The sequence below is a fragment of the Protopterus annectens genome, chromosome 4.part0, assembly GCF_019279795.1.
Source record: "Protopterus annectens isolate FY-2018-M chromosome 4.part0, PAN1.0, whole genome shotgun sequence".
NCBI lineage: Eukaryota > Metazoa > Chordata > Ceratodontiformes > Protopteridae > Protopterus > Protopterus annectens.
The window spans coordinates 408,119,153-408,126,425 of record NC_056733.1 but is presented as its reverse complement, the minus strand read 5'-3'; positions in this window follow the sequence as shown (position 1 = coordinate 408,126,425).

Here is a 7,273-nt window from a genome sequence, read left to right as displayed (position 1 = left end):
CTTAGCAGTCTGTAGGATAGAGTATAGTGACATGGATTTGATTCAGTCCATGTAGGACATGTTGTTTAGGCCTTGTATCCTTTTAGTAAGATATCTCTGTGAGAATTCCAGTTGTTCCATGTGTCTGGACAGATACATGGTCAAAGGAGGGCTACGTAAGAGGGGACAATGACATCTCTAGATCTAGGCACAATCCCTTTGTTTATAAGCTGAGCAACATAGGAGGTCTTTCTTATAACAACAGACACATGTTGATCAAAAGTTAGGTCACTTCCACATAAGTTCCCAAATCCAGAACAACTGGGTCAACTCTTAAGGTGTACTGTCAATATGGTAGTTTCCTGGCATAGATGACTTCCCAAAGGATACAATAATGCATTTTTAGCATTTAGTTTCAGTGCATGATTTTGGCACCAGTTATTTATTTGGGACAAACTTTTCTGCAGGATGGCTGAGTCATTTGGGGATTCAATGATTACTCCAAGCTTGCAGTCATCTGCAAACGCTGTCAGCCAGAACTCTTTGTATGCATTTATTTATGTAGAATTCTCCAGTACTGAGGAGTCTATGAGAGTATTTTCTACTACAAAAAGCATAGCTTTATTTATTTGTTTTACCTTATTTTTTCCTGTTGACAATGAGTTTGTTATTGATAAGCCACATAAAGAAGTGGGTAAAATTCGCATCTAACTCTTCTTTGATATTGTTCGGGGAAGATCTGACCCTGCAGGGAACCATATTGTTTGTGCATAGAATAGTTACTACTAGTGGTAGCTTTTTGGGGAGTTTGTTTATGAATATGGAAAATGGGACTGGAATTAATATTGTCCCCCTGGGGAACATTTTTATCAAGTGGTGAATAAATAAAAAGAAAGAAGGTGGTGACTACCTGCAATTCAAACTGGCTAATGTGTCTTGGCTAATACCAACTGCGAGTACAGAATTCAGTAGCTGGCCGCAATTTAACAGGTTGAACACATTGGAGAGATTAATGAATGCTGAGGTTGTTAAAAAGCCTTTCTCTACTATGAAGAATAGCATATGCTGGGAGTTCAGTGGGCTGTCTTTATACTCCATCCAACTCAAAATCTATGTTGATAGTGTAAGAGTGTGCTGTGTTCGGTGTGTTGCATGAAGATCAGTTTTTCACAGATGCTCCCTGGAGTAGGTTGTATTGAGAGTATAGAGATAGAGCTGGTACAGTTAAGGGTGTTATAATTAGTAAATGAGGCAGATGGAAGGATATGTAATTCACTAAGGAAGTCTAAGGGGGACAATGCTCTTTGATGGTGATGGAAACTTAGCTGGTTTTAACTTTCGGATTCCTTGTTATGTGATTGACTGTGCCCTAGATTTACTTTGTAATATGATTGACTGCATTCTATATTTACTTTGCACTATGTTTTATTGAGTTTTTAGACTTTAGAAGGAAGTTTGCTTTGATCATTTCTGTCTGTTTTTTTAACAACTTTCTTAGGGTGATGAACATTTCTCTATTTTCCAAAGATAGGTTTAGCTTCCATTTTTGCCAGGTTGAATCTCTTAATTTGTAGAGGGTCCTTACATCTTTCATAACAAATTAATTTTTGAAAAGCATGGTAGCTTGAGAAATTATTTTTCCTGTTGTTTCACCAGCACTACTGTGATATATTATGAAACTTCAGTCGGGTTAAGGTGTGAACCTAGAGTTAATGCCAGGTTAAAAGATAAAAGAATTGTGAAGTCAAGGAAACAGTAAGATGTAATATATTTTTTTCTTCTTGTTCATTTGCAAGTGTTGTTCTCACAGTTAAAAGAATGTGTGACTTTTTGTCTTTCTGAATATGAATGAACAAGGAATGCCGAAGTGAACTGGACCACCAGACTTGCTGTGTCCTATTTTAAATGTAACAAAGATGAAAGGTCACAGACAGTCCTCCTGCTGGGCTATCACTCTTGATGGACTCAAGACAACAGAATGGATTTAGGATTGAAGGAAAGCAGACATGGATGTGTTTTCATAAGTGTAACAGTTGCTATGTTGAGTAAAATAACTTTTCTAACTACATGTGCATCAGTAATAGGTCATGTCATGGACACTGGAGGCTGGGGGGAATATGGCATATACCACGGAGAAGAGAGGCTAATAGATGTCAATGCTTTCTTGTCTTGTAGAACCAGCTGGGAGTTCTAATTATTAATTTTCTAGGGGTTAGTAGTTTTGTATTAAGCTCTAGCCACAGAACTTGGATATCTGGAATTAATTTTTTTCTGTAAGCCTCATGCCGATTTTTATTGCCTTTTATTGTATTTCCCTGTGTGCCCCAATCTATGTATCTTTTAATCTGTATTTGCACAATTTTTATTATAGAAGTTAATTCATTTACCTTTAAGCTTTTGTAACTTTTATTTATTTATAAGAATAATTATGCAGCATTATCTGAGAAAAGGGTATTCATTATTTATACTACTGGATAGTAAGCTGTATGGCACACATCTCCCATTAGATTGGTTAAGGTCTCTTTACAGTAAAAGAGATATTAACTGGCATAGTTAATGTCTCACTTGATTTATGAGTAGCAGATAACTGGAAATCCAAGGTGTTAGCGGTACTATGTGCCATGACAAAGAATATGGGGAGTTGAAGAATTCTGTCAGCCTTCTTGGAAGATGAGTTTTGTGTGTGTGTGTGTGTGTGTGTGTGTGTGTGTGTGTGTGTGTGTGTGTGTGTGTGTGTGTGTGTGTGTGTGTCTGTGTGTGTGTGAGAGAGAGCGAGAGAGAGAGACAATAATACTTTGTATGAAAGGCAGTTTCCATGGACAAAGGGGTACTGGAACACATTGGTTCACAGGCAATGAGGTGACACTGGGGCCTGTGGCAGTACTTGGCCCAAAGACCCAGCTCTATAAGTGACGTGTGCAGTCCAGTGTGGGTGTGAAGATTGGAAGCCCATACTTAAAACAGGAGTGTATATTCCATATGCGCTTTTCGAGCCAGTTTGTACTTTATAAGCAAATTACTGAAAGAGACTCATGTACACTTTCTTGCTATTACTTCCCCCATGGCTGGCAGTGTTGGGATTCAAACTCCATCAGTGCCAGCCATCTTGACATCAGTAGTTGGTCACAATGGTAGCAGTTGTGCATTTGTGCCATCATATTTAGGGTCATTGGTACCGGCTTCCTATCAGATTTGGTGGCAGTGGTTCCAGCTCAACATCGCAAATGGGTTGTCTGTTTGTTGTGGATAACTTTTTCAGTTTTGGACTGAAAGGTGATTAAGGTGGGATGTGCCTTGGAACTAGGATTTAGTAGCTTGAATGTTCGAGTGCAGTGGTCACTAATGGTGGGGATCGGATCTTTATGTGTAAGATTTTAGTGGGAATGTTGGTTATGATATGGATGATATGATTCCCAGGACTGAAATTTGGTCTGGTAGGTTCTTATGTCTACTTGTTTTAGACCTTGATTAATATGAAAGCCTGTTATTTCAGAGACAGAAAATTTTAATAGGTTAAGATTAAAGTTCCCTTTGAGTTTAAGTGTGTTGAAGGACTTCAGTGATAAGTAGCCTGAATGGGTTCCTATTATCTGATTGAATGTTTAAGTTAGCAAATAGCGAATACCTAAACGTCGATCTGGTAATAGTGAAAGCAAAAAAAAAAAAAAACGCAAATGGCCGATTTAATTCAGGGAAAGAATTCCCTTGGCCGTTATGTGGATTTTGCCCCCTTCCCCACTATAGAGCGATCTCGGAGTTGGTATACTTAGTTGGGGGCGGGGGGGGCTTCATTTTGGTTTAAGTTTTTTTTTTTTTTTTTTGCAGCTGAGGGAATTCATTCCCTACATTAAATTGGCCGCTCGCTGTTTTAATTTTTCGATATTACCAGGTCGACGTTTAAGGATTTGCCCGCAGTGGTGGTGCTGCGGTAGCGTTGTCGCCTCACAGTAAGACGCTGTCTGGTTGGATTCTCAGCTAGAGCGTCCTCTGCGTGGAGACATGCGTGAATGGGCGTACCTTCGTTGAAGGTTGTGCGTCAGGCCTGGCAAGTCAGTATGTAAAAATCAACTGCCAATCATTATAGGTTCGTAGGTTCATAGGTTCGTACTAGGCTATCTGCCCTAGGGCATTTATAAGCCTAGCCAGAGTGTGTGTGGCTTTCATCACCCCTTGGGATGAGAATACTACGTCCATTTAGGGTTTAGTTTACTGTGCCTCTGTCTAGTAGTGACACAGAGATGACCCCCGGGGTAAACCTACGATCTCCCATCCACTCGTCAAGATTTCTCTTGAAGAGAGTAAGTGAGGGGCTCTGCCTAACATGGACTGGAATTCTGTTCCAGAGTGTAGGGAGCCTCTGGGTTATGAATCTGTCCCTCCAGCATGTCCTATTTATTTCTGTGTTGAGGTTCAAATCTCTTGCTCTCGTGGCTCTGATGGATTTGGATTTTCTGAGGTGGAGCGTGTCCATTAATTCCGGATTGGACATGGCCTTGTACGTCAGGCATAGATCACCTCTGAGTAGGCGGTATGCGACTGAATAGAGCTGGAGTTTCTTCAGCCGGGCAGCATATGACATATGTTTGAGACCCTTTATTCTCTTGGTGAGGAGCTTTTGGGGTCTTTCCAACTGCTGCAAGTGTCAGATAAGATACATCCCAAATGGGGCATTGTACTCAATCATGGGCCTGATAAGAGAAGAGTACAGGGGCACAATGACCTCTCTTGATCTAGATGTGAATCCCTTCATGATAAGGTGGGCAATATAGAAGGTCTTCCTAACCACCTTGGCAATGTGAGTGTCAAATGAGAGGTTACTGTCAACTTGGGTCCCTAGGTCCCTGATTACCTCTTCCGTACTTAATGGATTACCACCTATGTGGTAATTTGTGGGTACCTTGTTTTTCCCAAAGGGTATGACTATACATTTTTGGCGTTCAGTTTAAGGCCATGGCTCTGGCACCAATTATCCGTTTCTATGAGGCCTCTCTGAAGGATGCTTGTGTCCGCTGGAGTATCAATTATGGCGCCCAGTTTGCAGTCATCTGCGAACTTTGTCAGCCACAATCCTCCTATGTTTGCTTGCACTTCGGAAAAATAAATGCCGAACAAGAGGGGTGCCAGGACTGAGCCCTGTGGGACACCTCTTGTGACTGGCTTAGGGTCTGACATGGCTCCAGCAATTCTGACCTTGTGGGTTCTGTCCTTGAGCCAGTTTGAAACCCATCTTGTGACATATGGGTTTACATTTAAGCTGGTGAGTTTGTCTATGATGCCCGAGTGGGGTATTGTGTCGAAGGCTTTTGCATGGTCAAGGTAGGCTGTGTGAACTGCCTTACCCTCATCAATGGCCTTAGTGACTGTTTCAAAAAAGTCGACCTAGTTCAAAAGGCAGGATCTGCCCTTTTTCAAAGCCAAATTGGGTAGGATCCAATGTCTGTAGGTCCCCAATGTCTTTGTTTATGAGTTCCATAATGATCCTTTCCATAGCTTTGCAGACCAGGCTCATCAAGCTTATGAGGCGGTAATTTCCAGGGTCCGTAGAAGCACCGCCTTTGTGGAGTGGGACCACTGTTGCTGTACGCCACTCTTTGGGTACGTATCCTGTAGTAAGGCTAAGATTAAACAGCAGCCTTATGTGCGGGTTTAGTTCCTCTTGGAGTTCATGTAACACGCAGCCCGGGACACCGTCCGGTCTCATTGATGCTGTGTTTTTAGCTTTGGCGAGGGCGGCTCTCACCTGGGCATCTGAGATGTTAGGGAGGCTACACTCTGCTGGGATAGATATTTCTCCTATTGGGGGGGTGGAGAAATTTGCACTGAACCTGTCTGCCAGAATGTTGGCAATGTCTGTGGGTTCAGTGTATTTTGTGTCATTTTGGACTAACTCTGAGCATATCTGGGAGTTTCCACCCAGGTTTCTAACATAGCTAAAGAAGGCCTTGTGATTGTCTTTTATGTCTTTTGCGATTTTTCTCTCAAAGTTGGCCTTGGATGATTTTATGAGTGATCGTAGTTTTTTGCTAGTACTGATCAGAGATGCCTTCCCTTTTAGGGATTTTGCTCTGTCATGTAGTAGCTTCCTCCTCCTGTTGTAAAGTTTGTTAATGGCTGGGGTCCACCAGACAGGGCGCCTGCCTTTGGGGGAATGGGTCTTGGTTTTATTAGGGATTGCATGATCCATGCATTCTTGAAGGTGCCCGTAGAAGGCGTTTATAAAGGATTCAGCGGTGTGGGTTGTGGTTTCCATTGGCCCAGGGGCTTTGAAGGATACCACTTCAGTCTTAAGAAGTGTAAAGTCGGCTTTTGAGAAGTTCTTCACTGTGGTCTTTTGTGCAGGGGGTGGGGGCAGGATGTGGATTTCCAGTGAGATTAATTTATGGTCTGATCTCACCAATGAGTGGTATACTTCCGGTGTGGAGCATTTTGTCCCCATGTTTGTGATGATCAGGTCTAGTATATTATCTCCTCTTGTGGGAGTGGTGACTAGTTGTTCCATCGCATTTGAGTTTATGAATTCAAGGAACCTTTGGGCTAGGGTGTTGGGGCTTGAGTAATGTTCCCAGTCTATGTTTGGGTAGTTGAAGTCTCCCAATATGATGGTATTTGGAGAGACATTCATACTCTCCAGTGTCTTCAGGAAGGCTGAGTGGGGTTCCTGAGTTTGAGAGGGTGGTCTGTAGCATGCTACAAACTGTAGGGCAGTTTTGCCTATGGTTAGTTGCACCTAGATGGTCTCCAATGCTTCGTGCATTGCCACTAACCTGGAGGTGTGGGTATCTTTGATGAATATGGATACTCCCCCTCCTTTTGTGGTTCGGTCCAAGTTTTGGGGCAGGAAAGCATGATGTGAGGTAAAACTTGGTAGTGCTGGGGTGCTCTCAGGAGCCTTGAACCAGGTTTCAGTCACTGCACAGACATCGATGTTCTCCATACTGAGGAGGGCTTTGAGAGCGTGCATCTTGAGGTTTAGACTTCTGGCATTGAGCAGCATTACCCTTAGTTTTTTTTCACTTGTGTTTTCTAGGGAGGTGGGTTTGTCTTTTGAGCCTTGCCTAAAAAAGGCACTATGGGGGTGGCAAGAGCCTTGGCCAATATCCGGAAGCCCAGCGGTGACAGGTGCAAGCCATCCCTTGCGAAGCAGCGTGGCTTGTCAAGCATGTCATCCCAAGCAGACAGGCATTGGATCCCCTTAGAATGACACCAGTAATTAAGCCAATTGTTAAAGCTGATCATTTTGTCTTTGTACTGTGGCATCATTCTTGGTGAGGGTAAGATGCTGCTCAGGGTCAGG